General features: G+C 35.7%; 1 long non-coding RNA gene across 1 annotated transcript in view; it reads left to right on the top strand.

Moving 5' to 3' along the window:
• The first annotated feature begins 1039 nt into the window (after window positions 1–1039).
• Window positions 1040–18607, top strand: part of LOC128315419 (uncharacterized) — a 36811-nt gene continuing 19243 nt past the window's right edge. Inside the window, exon 1 of the long non-coding RNA XR_008298162.1 lies at window positions 1040–1227. This is a non-coding gene — a long non-coding RNA (uncharacterized LOC128315419). The remainder of the gene's footprint in view (window positions 1228–18607) is intronic.

Genomic DNA, 18607 nt, shown 5'->3' with positions numbered 1-18607 from the left:
ACAAAACAAACAAAATTCTAGAAAATACTTGTTGGTTCTGGAAGCACAAATAAAATCAAACCATCAAAAACATTCATTTAATAGATGGCAAATTCAATACTATGAGAGAGTTTAAGACTTCAAAAAATCATAGACTGCCTCTGAAGGTGTTTTGATTTTCCTGTCACTCAAATTGCTAAAATAAAAATAGGAACACGTGACAAGTACATAGAAAGCCATAATTTTACTGACATATCCACAAAATCTTGAGGATTCAAGAAAGTAGAAAGAAATTTCATAGACTTTATTAGAGTCCCCGATGGTTGGACAAAGGTCTTCCTGTAATGGTTTTATTTGTCAGCAGAGACTTGATAGAGGAACAACATCTTTGGAGGGGGTCAGTATTCTAGATAAGAGAATTGGCATATTAATTTCTGACTCAAAGAGAAATTAAAAAAATATTTTTAAGTAGGGATTAATTAGTCATTTCAAAAGCAATCGTTGTTAGCTAGATGGTGTGGGCAGAAATGGATGGATGGGGAAGGGCATTTGGGTTGACAATAGCCAGGTGAAAATCTTTATAGTCTCACTATTGAGGAGTTGTGATTTAAAGACATTTTTTTAATGTTTATTTATTTTTGAGAGAGAAAGCACGAGTGGGGGAGGAACAAAGAGAGGGAGACAAAGATCCCAAGCAGGCTCTGAGCTGACGGGAGTGAGCCACGTGGGGCTCAAACCAGGAGATCATGATCTGAGCTGAAGTTAGACGCTCAACAGACTGAGCCACTCAGGCATCCTGTGAGGAGTTGTGATTTGATGAGAGGTACGTTTCTATCCAGAAATTAGGTAATGGTGGTTTTCTGCTCATTGCACTGTTAGCCAGGAGTTTCTTCCAGTGTTCAACTCCCTCACCAATTCCTTTGTCTGTGCATGGAATTTAATTTACCACAGACACTTTTTTAAGGCCAATTCTAAGAGTTTAGTGAAATTTCTCCTCCCATTCTCCCCACAACATATAGGAGCAAACATCCAAGAAACTCTCAATCTCTCTTATTCACAAGGAGGCTTAACAAGTGCTCTAGGTACATCAGAGAGACTTCACTGTGACACAGTAATGGGCCTCTGCCCCAGGAAAGATTAGAACTCCAAAACCCTTTTTCCTTGCCTCTTGAAGGATACTTTTATGTTTGACAGGGAGTCAAGATCCTGTCTATACCAGAAGTAAAGGCATTCCGGCATATTTACACTGTGAGTGTTCCCCCCAAATACTGATATATAATAATGCAATTTCAATAACTCAAACATTTTCACTTCTTCTAATTGAGTTTTATATATACTCCATTGGTACACTCAGTTGATATAAGGTGACCAATAGAGTTTATTTATGGTGACCACAACAGTTGTCTATTAACTATAAATGGGTCAGAAATTCTGCAGGTTGGTCTGAGTCCTCTAATATTTTACCATTTACCAGGAGGGTGTCCTCTGAGCAGCATCAGCTTCACCTGGAGTTTGTTAGAAATGCAGGTCCTCGGAAGCCCCTGGGTGGCTCAATTGGTTAAGCATCAGACTTTAGCTCAGGTCATGATCTTGTGTTTGAGTATGAGCCCCGCGTCAGGCTCTGTGCTGACAGCTCAGAGCCTGAAGCCTGCTTTGGATTCTCTTCCTCTCTCTCTGCCCCTCCCCTACTCGCACTCTGTCTCTCTCTCAAAAATAAATAAACATTAAAAAATTTTTTTTAAATAAAAAAGAAAATGTAGGCCTTCAGCCTCACTGCAGCCCAGATATTTGCATTGACATTAAACTAAAAGATGCCCTGTTCTAGGCAGAGACTCTGTGGCTATTTGTGGTGACAGGCCAGTGTGTCTCCCCAAGCCAAGCTGCCCCATCCATTGTGGACTGATATGTTGGCAAAAGACCAAATAATAAATTTCTAGAAAAGTTAAATTACAAAACAATGAAAATAATATTTTTAGATGCCAAGTTTTTCATGTGTATGTGCTCTACAGTTAATTTTGCAATCTTTTCTTTGTACATATGTATGAATGAATATGAAAGGGACACATACAAGAAAAACTTAAAAATAATGAATATAATGAATAGCATGACATAATGCATAACATAACCATATTAAACATAATACCATTTATAGAGTGTTTCTATGTGCCAAGAATTCATTGTGCTCTATAGTTTCACATAGTATATCATGAGACCCTCATGATTCTCTGAGAGTTTGTCCAGTTCATATGCCCATTTTATAGATAAATAGGCTAAAGTTTAAGTTAAACAACTGCCTGAGGTCACACAGCTATAAAGTATGGATCCCACATTTGAATCCAAGTTCTGTGTAGCTTGAAAGCCTAAAACTTTTGCCTTCTCAATACCTCAATCTGATCTTTCCAAAGAAGAGGGAAATCCAGAGAAAACATGTATGCTGTATTATTTCTAGAAAGTCAGAAGACTTTCTGCTATTACATGCTATTGATGCTATTACAACAATGCTTTCACTCTACCCTCTAGGCTCATTTCTGTTATTGTCACTGTAATACAATTGATTGTAAGGGACTTGCTAGGCAGAAATAAAACTGCTGATTTGGGGGAAAGTGGGGATGGAGAGAGAATGGTTGAAAGTGAGGATGGTTCATTAATAGGATAAACACTATAATTTATTACTCAAAGGAATAAAAATCTTATCTTGAGCTTTACAGTGATATCATTATCAAAGAACTCCCTAGAGTGGGGAGATATGTAACAAAGGACATTTTGGGAAATAATATACAATTTGGGAAAGGAGTTATTTGAGTCAATATGTATGCTTTCAGCAAAATAAATAAATAAATAAATAAAGTCCAAAAGTTAATAGATCCCATATTTAATCCTTATTTCTTTTTTTTTAATGTTATTTTTAAAGTTTTTTTTTGAGAGAGAGAGAGATAGAATGAGCAGGAGCGGAACAGAGAGAGAGGGAGACACAGAATCCAAAGCAGGCTCTAGGCCCTGAGCTGTCAGCACAGAGTCTGATACGGGACTCGAACCGGGACTAACCACGAGATCACGACCTGAGCTGAAGTCTGATGCTTAGCCAACTGAGCCACCCAGGCGCTCCTCAGTGGAGATGAACTTCTGACATCTTTAGAGCAAGAATTAGGTTTCATTATTTTTATTTATTCCCACATCATTTGAGGAGAGCTGCTTTCTAGTGAAGATTATACAGGCAGGCTCCTCTATGGCCTCCCTTGTCCTCTGAGTGGCACCTGTGCTCAGACCTGAGTACTGACCTAATGTTCAAGGTAAATCTATTCTTGGCAATATCTGATGCAGTCTTCAATGTGATTATTGATTCTGGTCATTCAAGACACTCGCCACCTACCATGCCAGGATGGCTGTCACTGAGCTATATTTTTTACATAGAGCTCATTTTATTTTCCTCCCATCATTCTTTTCTCCTATGGGAGAGGAAATATTACACAATTTTCAGTAGATTAGAATTAGCGATCTATCTGCTTTGCAAATGATATATTAAAGATAAGTATGTATAGAATGTGTAGAGACCAACATTTCATCTGAGCAATAATCTAACAGTCACTACTGTAATAGTGCTCCTACCATTTGTTAATTGAAAATCAATTGGTTTCCACGTCCAAAATGCTGCAATTACCTGGACAACTACATCACACCGACAACATTTTCTTATGTGTTATTCAGACCCTGACAATTAAACCAGAAATGCAACATATTAATTCTCAAAGCCCTCATCCTTCAGTTGTTTCCCACTTCATCTTTATGATTAATTCAAAGATGGTCTGGCTCAGGGAATATCACACAACTCTGACCAACAGATATTTACAAAATAGAAATGAGATGCTGAAATTTTTTAGAATTTGGTGCTAAAATTTTTGTCAATGGGTGTTTACAAAATGTGCATGAAGTGCTGAAAGTGTTGGAACTTTCTGGGTAAGGGAAATTTGTACATTTTGTTGGTATCGATTAGTCAAAAGACACAAGTACAAAAGGGGGAGGTAATGTGTTAAATATCTTCAAAATTACCAAAGTTATAACTGGACATGAACTTAGAGATAATTTGATTTCAAACTCCTCAGTTTGCAGGTTGAAAACAAATGCAGATGGATGAAATGGCCAGTGAACTAGTTAGTCAATATTCTTTCTTCTCTTGTTGGATTTACAATATTCAACTTGACAACAACAGAAGTTTAGTTAGAACCATATTGTACTCGATTAGGAAATTTGGTTGTAGTTTCAGAGAATATAGGATTTATTCTGAAAAAGTGTAGAGTGCCCAGCGGTTTCTCTGCTTCTTCTCTTTCTCTTTTGTTTTTAAAAAGTTCTTTCAACAGCATAGCAGATTGGGCTGTTTCTTTATCCAGTTGCATCACTATTTAGGGGTCTTCTTTAAGAAATGTTTATTATAGAGGCACCTCGGTGGCTCAGTTAAGAGTCAGACTTCAGCTCAGGCCATGATTTCACGGTTGTGCTCTGTGCTGACATCTCAGAAACTGGAGCCTCCTTGGGATTTTGTGTCTCCCTCTTTCACTGCCCCTCCCCTGCTCGCATTCTGTCTCTCTCAAAAATAAATAAACATTACCAAAAATTTTTTTAATTTATTTTATTATTATTAGCCCCATTTAGTAGATGAAGAAGTAGGAAATCTTATCAATATTTTCGGTGTCCAATAGAATATAAACAATGGAACAAAGCCTTAAATCTTCATCTTATAACTCCAGATCTCTGGTTTAAGCTCCCTACAATTTCTTAAGTGTTAATATTCACTTACATCTGAATAACAAGACCCAAAACAACTGCCTGGGCTTAATAGGGTGAAAATGCTTTTGTCCTTGGAATGCCAGAGTTGTCTGATTTTATTCCTAGTACATGGACTAGGAAGGTAAGATGTACCTAGTGACAGTGAGATAAAATGACTCATGGCACTGTGCTTTTGGAGCAAAATGGAGTCCGAGAGCTGGAATCCCAGCCATCCAGTATTTTATTACATGGGCACAAGTGTCACTGTGTGTAAGAAACAGTGAAACAAGTCTGCTTTAACTCTCTTTGGCACAGGGATATGTGCCAAAATACCTTTTGAAAGTGTAAAGAATATTTTTACCGATCTCCTGCATATTCTTTCATATTCAATATTGTGTTTATATAAATCTATTTCTGAAGGAAGAGTCTTAATGGTACTTTAAGTGAATGAATTAATTAAAATTTAGTATGGTATATATATATATATTTTTACTTGCAAAAAGCTATTTAGAAGCTATTCCAAAATCATCCAATCTATAAATTCACATTTATAGAATCTATCAAGAAGCATTCTGGCTAGATAATAATTTTGTATTTTGGAATGAGAAACATGAACTAGAATTGATATAGCACAATGACTTAAAACTTTATAAATCTCTTTTTTTTTTCTTTGGTCCTAGTTGCCAGAGAAGCACATTCATTTAATCTTTATCAGAAACTGGAGTTGGCTTTCAACATCAACCTTCCAGTAGCTTATCTCATTTCCTAAAGTGAATTTTTTCAGAGGTATCACAGGGCTAAACGTGTATAAAATATCAATTACTGTGTTTCTCATCGTTGGGTGGGTCTTTATAGATTTCAAAATGTCACAAACTTTACGCCGATCTTACAACCAGCCACTGGGTATTTATTTATTTTTAAATTAAATTCAAAAAATATTTCTTTATTTAAATTATTTATTTTCTTGCTTATTTATTTATTTTGAGAGTAAGAGAGAGAGAGTGTGAGTGGAGGAGGGGCAGAGAGAGAGGGAGAGAATCCCAACCAAGCTCGGGCCCCATCTCACGAAGCTGAAGCGAGATCATGAAATGAGCCGAAATCAAGAGTTGGCCGCTTAACCAACTGAGCCACTAAGGCCCTTATGTATTTATTTTTTTAAAGTAATCTGTACACCCAATGTGGGACTCAAACTCATAACCCCAAGATCATGAGTAGCATGCTCTACTGACTCAGCCAGCTAGAAGCCCCAGGGTGTTTCTTTTTTGTTCATATTTGGAGTTTCAAACAAAACAAACAAAAAGAAAACACAAATAAATAACAAACCTCCTCCACCACCACAAAAGGCCCAGACTTTAAATTTGAGAGAATTTCCCCCCATGGTGGACTTGGAAAACCCGCGGAAGAATACCTGAAACTCCACCCCTGAAACTCTCTTCCCCTTTTCAGCCAGCCTCCTGGACACCTTGGTATCTGGTAACATATTTATGGTACATCTGGGGCCAGAAAGATTGAGTTCTGTTTATGTTTTTAATTCTCTGTAAGCTTTCCTTTTCTTATCTGTCCGATGAAGTTAAGCTTTTTAGTGCATTACATGAAGCAACATACCTCCGGCACATGGTATAAATGTGAATATAATAAGTGGGAAATTACCAATGTTGTTTATGACTACATGGTTGATTTGAGGGGCAGAGACTTGCTCCAGAAGTTAGAATTTCTGAAATGCTGTCCAGGAGGCACTTTATAAGCTGAGTTATATGAATAAAGTTTGCAGCCTCCTTAGAGAACATATTTCAGGATAAATAAACAAGGTTAACCATACCTACTTTACCTTATCTCTAGTGAAGGCAAAATCAATTAAGGCCAATGAAAGTAATTTATTGCTATTCATATAAACTCTTATGTTAATTTACATATGGTTCTTTAGTTTCTTGGGGCTAATTTAAAAACCTCCAGGAGGCGCCTGTCTGTTGAGTGTCTGACTTCGGCTCAGGTCATGATCTGGTGGTTTGTGAGTTCCAGCCCCCGTCAGGCTCTGTGCTGATGGCTCAGAGCCTGGTGCCTGCTTCAGATTCTGTGTCTCCCTCTCTCTCTGCCCCTCCCCCACTGTTTCTCTCTCCTTCAAAAATAAATAAACGTTAAAGAAAAAACAGAAAACAAAACACAAAAACAAACTTCCAGAACACTTTTGAGGGACCATCAATATTATAAGTATGAATATTTAGAAGTATGACATTAGAAAAAGTTTTGCAAAAAAAAAAAGTGTAAGAAATCAAGCCTTAGGAAAACTGCTTGCCCATGAGTCATCCCTCCAGAAATAATTGTTTAAATCATAGAGGAAAATATTTCATCACATTTACTTATTAGCACAACTTTACTGTGGAAGTTTTTCCAGAAAGTTTAGGAACAATAAAACTTAGATACAAAGCATAAATTACAAGAAAAAAAGATACATTATAAAAAAAAGAAAAACATTAATTACACAGAAAAAATAGAACCTATAATATTGGCCAAAAATTGGTTATTTATTACATTAGACTAAGTATACTTACCTTAGTCTATTTTAATATTATTATTTTCCACTTGATCTTGTTTTACCCTTCATTATTTTTAATCCATGAGTTTTAAGACACATGTTGGAAGATTGTAGAAATAACGAAGTTAATACAAAGCACGGATAATTTTTCTTTAGTAGCCTCTAAAGAATCTGGTAGTTGGGGCGCCTGGGTGGCTCAGTCGGCTGAGCATCCGACTTCAACTCAGGTCATGATCTCACGATTTGTGAGTTCGAGCCGCGCATCGGGCTCTGTGCTGACAGCTCAAGAGCCTGGAGCCTACTTCGGATTCTGTGTCTCCCTCTCTCTCTGCCCCTCCCCTGCTTACCCTCTGTCTCTCCCTCTCTCTCAAAAATAAATAAACATTAAAAAAATTTAAAAAAAAAAGAATCTGGTAGCACTCAGTTCTGATACTATCATTTGGAAAAGATTTTCCCTTTAAATATACATAAGCAGGGTCAGTAATTAACAAGTTTATATTCCTATAAATAAATATTTAAAGTTTCTGTCTATACTATTTATCAGAAAGTTACATTTCCTTTTTTAAAAAAATGCCATCTATTGATGATACAGAGTGGAAAGCTATTGCATTAAAAACATGGTCTTCCTAGATTACAGGTTCTTTAGAGAAAGAGAGTATTCTTATTTATCAGTATAATTCAAATGTCCAACATAAAACCTGTTTGTATACATAGTGGTGGATTAAAAGTTCTTAAATTTAAGGGCACCTATATGTGGCTCAGTCAGTTAAGTGTCCAACTCTTGATTTCGGCTTAGGTCATGATCTCACAGTGTGTGAGTTCGAGCCCTGCATTGGGGTCTGCACTGACAACATGGGGTCTGCTTGGGATTCTCTCTTTCCTTCTCTCTCTGCCTTCCCCTGCTCGCTTTCTCTCTCTCAGTCTCTCTCTCTCAAAAATAATAAATAAGTAAACTTAAAAAAATTGTTAAATTTAACTATCCTATTGAAGTAATTACCACCATGTGAAATGATGTCCTCTTATGAGTAATTTTAGGGTTTTTTCAGGTGCTAAATTTAATAATTTAAGGGGCGCCTGGGCGGCTCAGTCAGTTAAGCGGCCGACTTTGGCTCAGGTCATGATCTCGTGGTCCATGAGTTCGAGCCTCGCGTCGGGCTCTGTGCTGACCGCTCAGAGCCTGGAGCCTGTTTCAGATTCTGTGTCTCCCTCTCTCTGACCCTCCCCAGTTCATGCTCTGTCACTCCCTGTCTCAAAAATAAATAAAAAAGTTTAAAAAATAATTTAAAATATGCAAGTTTGCTTTTTCCTAACAAAATTAAATTTCTGAATTTATTATTGTGACGTTTATTCAAGATATGCTCAAAATAGAGTTTATCATTTAAAGACTTAGGAGGCTTCCATAGCCTTGTCCTTTGTCAGTCAGTGATCTACATCCAAAGGGTAGAAAAATTATTATTTTTTTAATGTTTATTTATTTTTGAGAGAGAGACGGAATGCAAGTGGGGAGGGGCAGAGAGAGAGAGAGAGGGAGACCCATAATCCCAAGCAGGTTCCCGGCTCTGAGCGGTCAACACAGAGCTCCACACGGGGCTCAAACTCACGAACGGTGAGATTGTGACCTGAGCCTAAGTCAGACGCTTAACCAACTGAGCCACCCGGGTGCCCCACAAATGGTAGATAACTTCTTAAAGTAGTTTTAAAAAAATATTCAAGAACATTAAAGAGTTTATCAATTAGGAAAGCCAGATGTCAGGCCTAAAGGTCACATAGCCAGAGATAAATCTCACACCACACTTGCTGGGTCTACTGGCCACTGTAGCTACAGATACCATTGCCATCGTTGTTGCTGACCTAGATGGCAGAATCGTCGTCTCACTGCCCTGAAACCTGGATACCTCTACACCCATCACATCGTCCAAATCGACTTGACTCAGTTCTGCTTCTTCACATTGACCATGTCTGAATCAAAGTCTCAGGTAGCTGAGTCTGACTGGCAGATCCCCCTTCCCATACCAGCACCCTGCATGCAAATGGAAGTTCCGACTTTGGTTCGAATTGGAGGTCCATGGGATGCATAAAATGAAATTTTCCCAGATGGGAGGATATTGAGAAAGTGCCATATTATAGGAAACATCCCATAATTCTGCCATAAGTTCTTACTCACCTCTCTGCCTTCACTCTTTCCACATATCCTTGCTCTCTCTGTTTTGGTCATAATTGTCTTTTTAAAACAAAGTTATCTTTAACAAATGGATTTTCATATATGCTGTATTTAATTCTCCATCAAAAGATACAATCATATTTGCCTTACTTTTCTCAAAGACCTTGAGACAAAATAAAATAAGATACCTTGTAGACACTTTGAAAAGCAAAATATTTGTTTAAATATATGATATTATTATTAATGTAATTATTCATTAATATCTTTATGGAAAGACTAGAGAATATCAGATTTACATCATCATGGTCTCAGGAAGATCATTCCTTAGTAGATTTATCATACAATCTGCTAAAGGAGGTGAAGAAAGCCTAAAAACATCCTTTTTATAGATAAGCATGAATAAACTACTTATTAATTAAAAGAGTTCTTTAAAAAAATCTAAAGAAATTTTAGCTATGAGACTAATGTTTATAGATATTAAAGATTTTTTATTAATTAGTTTTAGAGAAAGTATAGTTATTAAGAATATGAGCTCAGTCAGTCAAGCATCCAACTCTTGATTTTGGCTTAGGTCATGATCTCATGGTTTGTGGTCACATCAGGCTCTGTGCTGACAGCACAGAGACTGCTTGGGATTTTCTGTCTCCTTCTTTTTCTGTCCCTGTTCTGCTGGCACTCTTCCCACCCCCCCCCCCAAATAAATAAATAAACATTAAAAGACAGAGAGAGAGAGAGAGAGAGAGAATGAGTATGAGCTCAGAATTGGCCAGACCTAATTCTTGGATCTTTAGTTATTGGCTTTGTGGCTAAGAACATTCTTTAACCTCCTTAAGTCCCAGTGTCCCCTTTTTGAAAATTTATCCTATATGGAATTATTATAATTAAGTGACATACTATGTATAAATTACATGCCACAGGATTTGACATATATTATGTGATAAAAATGCAACTTTATACAAGTATTACATTATTTTATATGTCAGAGTAAAGGGATTGAAATCACGGCATTTAACTTCTTCCTTTTGTGAAGGGTGTGTGTATGTGTGTGTGTGTGTGCGTTTCTTTTGAAAGATGCCTGATATACTGAATCAGGAAGGAAATCAATTGTTGCCACTCTTGATTCTTCTTACTGGAATGAAATCTTTTTTTTTCTATTACATAATCTGGAAAACAAATTTAAAGGTGATATGTTTTCATAATTTCACTTTTAAAATGGCCTTAACATTTTTATTTAAAAAAACCCTACTAAGCTGAAAGCTATGCATAACATTTGCCTTTTCTCTTATATAAATCCCATTATACATGTTAACTATAAGGTATACCTGGTGAATTAAAGTATCTTCCATTTTTAGCCAGTGTTAATCACCCTACTCTTGATGTATTAATCCACCAATATTTATAAATATTTGTTTTGCCATTATATAATGGAATCTACTTTTTAAATACTGGTCTCTGCTTTTATAACCTCTAAAAACTGGTTAATTGCTGTTGAGGCTGGAACTGATCACAGAAATATTACTGATGTTAAGATTATACCCATACTTAGATGATTTGCTAATTGTAATTTAAATGATAAATATTTTTAATAGAAATTTCATTTGCTCTAGGTACACATCAATATGACTCATTTTTATAACATTAACCTATTTTAAGTTGTTAAAATTAAATTTGTTGTTAACCATTGATTAACATTTATTTTCAGTGAACTTTTGTATGATGAAAATATGATGTAATAGCTTAGACTTTTTAAGAAAACTTAGGGGAGAAATTAGAAAATAGTGCAGACTTCTACATAAAATACATTTTGAGAAGGAAGAAGCAAGATGTCTCTTATCAAAAATGGAAGTATTCTTTCTGAAAATTATTCTCATCATCTGTTGGGAAATATTTGAAATAGGAAGGATATGCCAAAAATAATATACTTTTTAAGAATTCACCTGTCTTAATATAAGACCTTCAACCTAATCTACCAGAGACAATGTCTGTTTTGAGATATTGATTTAGAAAGTTATAACAAGAATACAAAGGGAAAGATCAGGATAATTTTCAGCTTTTGGCATTCAAAATAGGATTACACAACAGTAAACAGTCTTGCAAGCCAGGCTGTTGAAGTGAGGAAGGATTTGGAGATTGCATATCAAAATCCTTTTCCCTATGATAAAGATGCCAGACCAGATAGCCAGAGATGCTTGACTTAGAGTTGGAAGTATTAACCAACCTTTGACCCACTGTGGGCAGATATTTGTTAATGAGAAACTTTGTGTTCAACAAACCGATTTCATTTTCTTCCTGGTACACAGCCAAACTACATTTCCAGCTCCTTTGTAGATAGATTTTGACCATGGGTCTGAGCTCACATTCAGGCCATCAGAACCTGAATGGAATGATTGCATTATTTTTAGGCCTTACCTACAGAAATCTCTCACATGTAATTTGCTCCCTTCTACCTTTGCTGACGACAATGAATTGTGCTATGAGGAGACAGCACTTTTAGTGTGTCAAGTCACTGACATTTGGGTGTTACTTATTTTGGTACACAGTTCTAATAGTTATTAAATAAGATAATCTAAAAATTGCCTGGCCCAAGCCCTAACCCTTCATAATTCCTCAAAACTGTTACGTATTTAATGTCAAGTACTTTAAAAATTCTAAGATTAAAGTAGTAAGCATGTGCTTTTCAGATGAAAGCACATAAAGAGGATGGAAGTTAGCTATTGGGGGTACCAAAAACAGAATAGGTTTCTAATCATTTAAAGAATGGTACAGAGTAAAGGGAGAACATGCTTACTTTCCCAGAAGTTACAACCTAAAGCAATGGGTAAAAATCACAAGGAACTATGATTTGATCTAACTAAAAAGAGACTTTACAATGACTGTAAGAAATTCTCTTCCTTGCAGCCCCTAACTCGATCTAAGTGACTACATTCTGGTATAGACATCTCTCCATGATTTATACAGTTTTTTGGAAACTACATAAATACTACACATATGTTACACACTCTTCTACGGAAGAAATATGTTACATAAAAAGCATACTAAATCTTCAGAAGTTAGTGTGAGGAAATAGGTCTAAAATATTAAGAGGAGAAAAAAAAAACCTACCAGACACACGAAATAATATCTTTAGTGTGTTTCAAAAGATAGAGCTTCAAAAACCTTTCAATGAAATTATAACGGATAAAAGAGTAAGTTATAAATAGAAGTTTTTTTTTTTTTTTTAGAAAGGAACTTCATTGCTCTTTAAAAATGTCAAAATACAAAATCGATCCCCCCCAGATGAAGGCTCGGAGCTAGCAATGTTTCACTATTAATGGAATTAGAATACTCTGGCTTCAGGTGTTCTAATTACTACAGGAAGTTGCATAATCTACCAGCATTCTTGCAAATTTTTATTATAGAAAGTTCTTATTCAAATTTTATCCTTTTCAATTGAATTGAATTTATCCTCTTGGAATAACTGAAGAATTTTGTCATTCAAACTTAAAAAGCGTGAATTTAAGTTTCTTAAATGTAAAAATCCTCAGGACCGTGAGTTGCTGACAATTGTTGGGCAACAGTCTCTAAATACCTGTATTCTACATCATGAGCACCACTAACACTTATATATTGAAACGCGTACTTCTGTAATTATAAATCAGCTTTGGTGACATACCACTGAAGAGAAATATTTCTTCTTTTTTGATCATTCATTTATTTATCATGAGAGAGAGAGAGAGAGAGAGAGCCAGGGCAGAGAGGGAGGCAAGGAGAGAATCCAAAGCAGGCTCCACACTGTCAGCATAGAGCCTGACACAGGGCTCAATCCCACCAACTGTAAGATCATGAGCTCAGCTGATACCGAGAGTCAGACGCTCAACGGATGGAGCCATCCAGGTAGGTGTCCCAAGAACGAATTCTTTATTAACAATGGAATTTACTTATTTCTGAGTTAGAGTTACTTTTAAAATTTCCCCAAATCACTTCACTTACATTTATGGTAATGCATTGCCCTTTGAAGTAAATTTCCCCACAAACAAAGGAAGGGACTGACAGAAAGTTCCCAACTATTTATTTGGACACATGAAAATATACTTTCAACTCCTAAGGTTAGAAGAGGTCCATACAAAAAATAGGCCAACACATGGACATGCCCAAGACACAGGTTGTACATTTCCTCTAAAGTAAAGGATTCCCTGGGTGCAGTTGGCTCAGTTGGTTAAGTGTCCAATTTCCACTCTGGTCATGATCTCACTGCTGTGAGTTCGAGCCCCGCATCAGGGTCTGTGCTGACAGCTTGGAGCCTGTAGCCTGCTTCAGATTCTGTCTCCATCTCTCTTCTCCTCCGCTGCTCATGCCCTCTCTCACTCTCTCTCTCTCTCTCACTCTCTCTCTCTCTCCCATGTATAAAATAAAACATAAAAAAAAGAAACTTGGGGCGCCTGGGTGGCTTAGTCGGTTAAGCGTCCGACTTCGGCTCAGGTCACGATCTCACTGTCCGTGAGTTCGAGCCCCGCGTCGGGCTCTGTGCTTGCTGCTCAGAACCTGGAGCCTGTTTCAGATTCTGTGTCTCCCTCTCTCTCTGCCCCTCCCCCGTTCATGCTCTGTCTCTCCCTGTCTCAAAAATAAATAAAAAACGTTAAAAAAATTAAAAAAAAAAGAAACTTAAAAAATAAAGAGATAAAAAAAGCAGTCCTAAGACTGGTATTAGAAATATCATAATGAAATAGTTTTTGTTGTAATGGATTTGTCATGATATCACACACTCTTTAAAATGTGGGGCATGTATTTTAAGTATTGATATATAAAGGATTGAACATAGTATATGATACCATTTTTCAGCTTTAGGAAATTGTAAAGGTGCTAAGAAGATTTTAACATATTCTAAACAGAAACATTAAAACAGAACACAGTAATAATTACCCAAATTATAAAGCAACTGAACTCCAACAACTATTAATTTAACTAAGAACAGGAACAACTGAAGAAAATAAATTAAATTGCAGCCAACTAATGTGGCAAAAGGGATAATTTGTCCTATAGAATTTTGCAGAACATTTGTGAAAACCTTCTGCAGCATTAGCTAACATTATTACATTGTATTGAATATTGATTATGCTAGAGCAAAAATACTAGCTAAGAAATATGGATGTAATATTCTGAGATGAAAATAAGGCTATACATTACTAAGCAATCTGTTTATATTGCTGATTTAATGACCTCCATCATTATTTATATTCTTCTTCTAGAGGCAATGCATTCTCTTCTGAACCTTGAGCCTCCTTCACTATAAAGTTGGATATTATCTTTGTGGCTGATTGTGAAAAATAATTCCAAATCCTCTTTATATGAAATAGGCTTCGAAGAACCAGAAAAAAAATAGTCTGCGGTTTTTACGCTCTTGTTTCTTGTCCATTTTCACCAGTATTTGTTGCTGGGGAATAAAACAAATTATTACAACAAAGCATCCAGAGACAATACAGGCAACTTTAATATGTCTCTATGGTGTTCAGATTACCAAGGAGTGATTTCATTTAGACAGGTTCACGCTAATTAAAGCACACATTATGACTCTACGTTTATACAGTGAATTAACTTATTTTTTGACTGATATGATTTTATGTTTGTACAACCCAAGAAATTAACTATAAACCTATGAGGAATATAAAAGTATTCAGTAAATGACTGATTAAATGATTATCAAACAAAAATTGATAGATTTTCTGAAAACAATAATCTTAGGGAAAATATAATGAGAAAAATGTTCTATTTATACAGCAGGACACAGTTCAGTGATCAGAAATAAATTTATAAAGAAAGATACGAGTGTAGTTTATAAAAAGAATTGAGTGTGCGCTACTAACATTATTTAATCAGGGAAGAAAGGTGCATCACTCAATAAATCTTACAGTTACTGGCTAGAACATTTAAAGGCGGGGCAAATATCAGCCCATATTTGTTTTAAACAACAAAATACATTGACAGATAGATCAAAGGCTAATTTTAAATATAAAGAAACCATACAACTAGATGAAAATAAAAGGTAAATTTTGTTTTAATTAATAATGGTGAGACAGTAAAGATCATTTTAAGTAGGCTACAAAGGGGGCACCTGAGTGATTCTGACTCTTGATTTCAGCTCAGGTTATGATCCCAGGGCTGTGAGATGGGATCAGGCTCCATGCTGCGTGTGGAGCCTATTTCAGACTCTCTCTCCCTCTGTGCTGTCTTCCACTTGAACTCTATCTCTCTATCTAAAGAAAAAAAAAAGTAGGCTAAAAAAAGCCATAAGGTAAAGATTGTTAAATTTGATTTCTGTTTTTTAAAAAATTTTTAACATTTATTTGTTTTCTGAGAGAGAGACAGAAGGTGAGCGGGGGAGGGGCACAGAGAGAGGGAGTCACAGATTCCGAAGCAGGGTCCAGACTCTGAGCTGTCAGTACAGAGCCCAACATGGGGCCCGAACTCATGAACCTGGAGATCATGACCTGAGCTGAAGTCAGATGCTTAACTGACTGAGCCACCCAGGGGCCCTTAAATTTGATTTCTAACTAAGCATTTTTCCAAGATGAAGAATTAGCAAACAAGCCCAAAGACAAATATCAAACATGAAAAAAATATATTTACAAAATATATTACAAAGGCTCAATGTCTTTATTCTATAAAGAATTCTTACATTCACTAAGAAGGGAATCTATAGCTCAAAATAAAAATCGATAAGAGCATACAGAAGCAGTTTACACCTTTTAATTTATTATTTGCCTATTTTTTTCCAATAAGTAATATAATCAGAGTAACCAAAATCCAAATGATATACACTGATGAACATTGAAAATTCATTCTTCTCCTTGTGCCCATGTCCACACCATACCTCCACCTTCTGGACAAAACAAGTTTTAGTAGTCTTTAAAATGTATCTGTGCAGTGTTCATTCATGCAGACATAAGACATGGAAATATACAGGTTTATTTCCCCTCGTTTTACACAAAACATACCATATAATATCCATTCTTCTGTACCACACCTTTTTTGGGGGGGAGGGGGATGTACACACTAATGTGGAGGTTTACCTTTTTTTTCACATGGAATTCATTCTCATTGTTCACGGGTCTCTACATATTTCACTGTGGATATGCTATAGTTTACTTAACAGCTCCCATAAAAATGGGCCTTTGGCTTGTTTTCAGTATTTTGCTATAATGAACAGGAATGCTATGAAGAGTGGCGTACATAGGTCATTTTCTACGTTTATCAGTGTATCTGTAAGATCTGTTTCCCAAAGTGGAATTCCTGAGTCAAAGAGTAAACGTAATTGCAAGATACTGTCAAGTTTCCCTTTATTAGAGGTTGAACTATTTCACCTTCCTGCCAACAGTGTGTGAGTGTTCCTCTTTTCTCAAAGCTCTGCAAATAGAGTTGTCAAATTTTTAACTTGTTCACTATGTGGATATTACATAGATGTATACATATATATGTATATGTACATATATATATACACATACGTGTTAGTGTAACTTTTAATATGAATAAGAATATCTTTTCCTGTGTTTCACCATTATTTTTCTTGTTTGTGTGTGTATGAATACATTATGCTATTTGTTTTGTTTGTTTTGCTTTTGTTTTTTCTTGAACTTGCAAATAATTCAATTTCTATACAGTTGAATGATTAAACTTTTCTTCTGTGGCTCCTGAAAAATGTTTTAGTAGTTCCTGAGGCTTAGACAGAAAAGGCCTTCCAACTCCAAAACCGTAATATAATTCCAACCTGTTCTCTTCAATTACTTGAAGGATTCATTTTTGTAAACATTTAAGTTATTGGCAATTTTGTGGTTTAAACCTGTGGTTGGGTATGAATTATTAATCCAATTTTAATCCTCTTCTAAGTGGCTACTCTTTTGTGTAACACAATTGAGTAATAAGTTCATAATTACCACTGCTGACTTGTGGTACAAAGGGTTTTTAAATATACATTGATGCATAACCTTGATTATACATTTAGAAATATGTTAAAACAAAAACAATATATTTTCATAGAAAAATTTACTAATAGATAACAATGCTGATTGTGAGGGACAATAGGGACTTTCATACATAGCTGATGGGGGGTAAATTGTGAAACCTTATTGGACAGCAGTTTGGTATCATCTATCAACAATTCATGTGCACATAATTTTGATACAGCAATTCTAATTGTAACATCAATATAATCACACAAATACGTGTAAAGCAACATACTTTCCCATTAAGAGATTCATTAACTCTCTTCAGATACATTGACTCAATGCTATGCCAGAAGCTGTTGGATCATGAAGTAGCTCTATATGTAACAGTATAAACTTATTTCTGAGAATTATTAAATGATAAATAAATATTCAGAATAGTATATAATGTAGAACACTGAAATTGATGTAAACAAAAATATATGTGTGTATAAAAATATATGCTTTTAAATATATAAAGCATATAGTATTATGAACATAAATATGATTAACTACATTATTTTAAAATAGTTTTAAATTCAATGAAAAATTGTGAAGATAGTACATAGAATTTCCATATATCTCACAATCTTTTTCTTCTGCAACATCTAATAGTAGTATGGTACGATTTTCGAGATTAATGAACCAACATTGATATACTGTTAGTAACTAAAGTCCCTAATTTCAAATTCTTCTCGTTTTTCTCCAATGTCCTTTTTTGTTGTTGTTGTTCCCAGATCCCAATCAGGATAACACAATGCATTTAGTGGTCATTCCTCTTTAGGTGCCTGTTGACTGTTGACTTAACTTTACTCAACCTTAACAGTTTTGAGGAATACTGGTCTGTTGCATCATAGGATACCCATCTATTTGAACTGGTCTGATGGTTTTCTTATGATTTGATAAGAATTTGAGGTTTTTTGGAGGGAAACCACAGATGTATATTTCCACTGCCATCACATCACATCACAACAGGGGTGCACACCATCAAACGTGACTATCACTGTTGATATTAACCTTGATCACTTGGCAGAGGTAGGGTTTGTCATGCTTCTTCACTGTAAATTTATTCCTCACAGCCCCATGCTAAGGCCTTTTGAAAAAAGTCACTCTATGTCAGTCTACATTTAAAGAATGCAGAGTTATGCTCCACTTCCTTGGGAGCGAAGTGAATGCATAAATCAGTTGGAATGCTTGTGCACAGGATTCATTTATTTA

The sequence above is a fragment of the Acinonyx jubatus genome, chromosome B2 (genome assembly GCF_027475565.1).
Source record: "Acinonyx jubatus isolate Ajub_Pintada_27869175 chromosome B2, VMU_Ajub_asm_v1.0, whole genome shotgun sequence".
NCBI lineage: Eukaryota > Metazoa > Chordata > Mammalia > Carnivora > Felidae > Acinonyx > Acinonyx jubatus.
The sequence above is the reverse complement of the archived record's forward strand: the minus strand, read 5'-3'. Positions and strand labels throughout refer to the sequence as shown.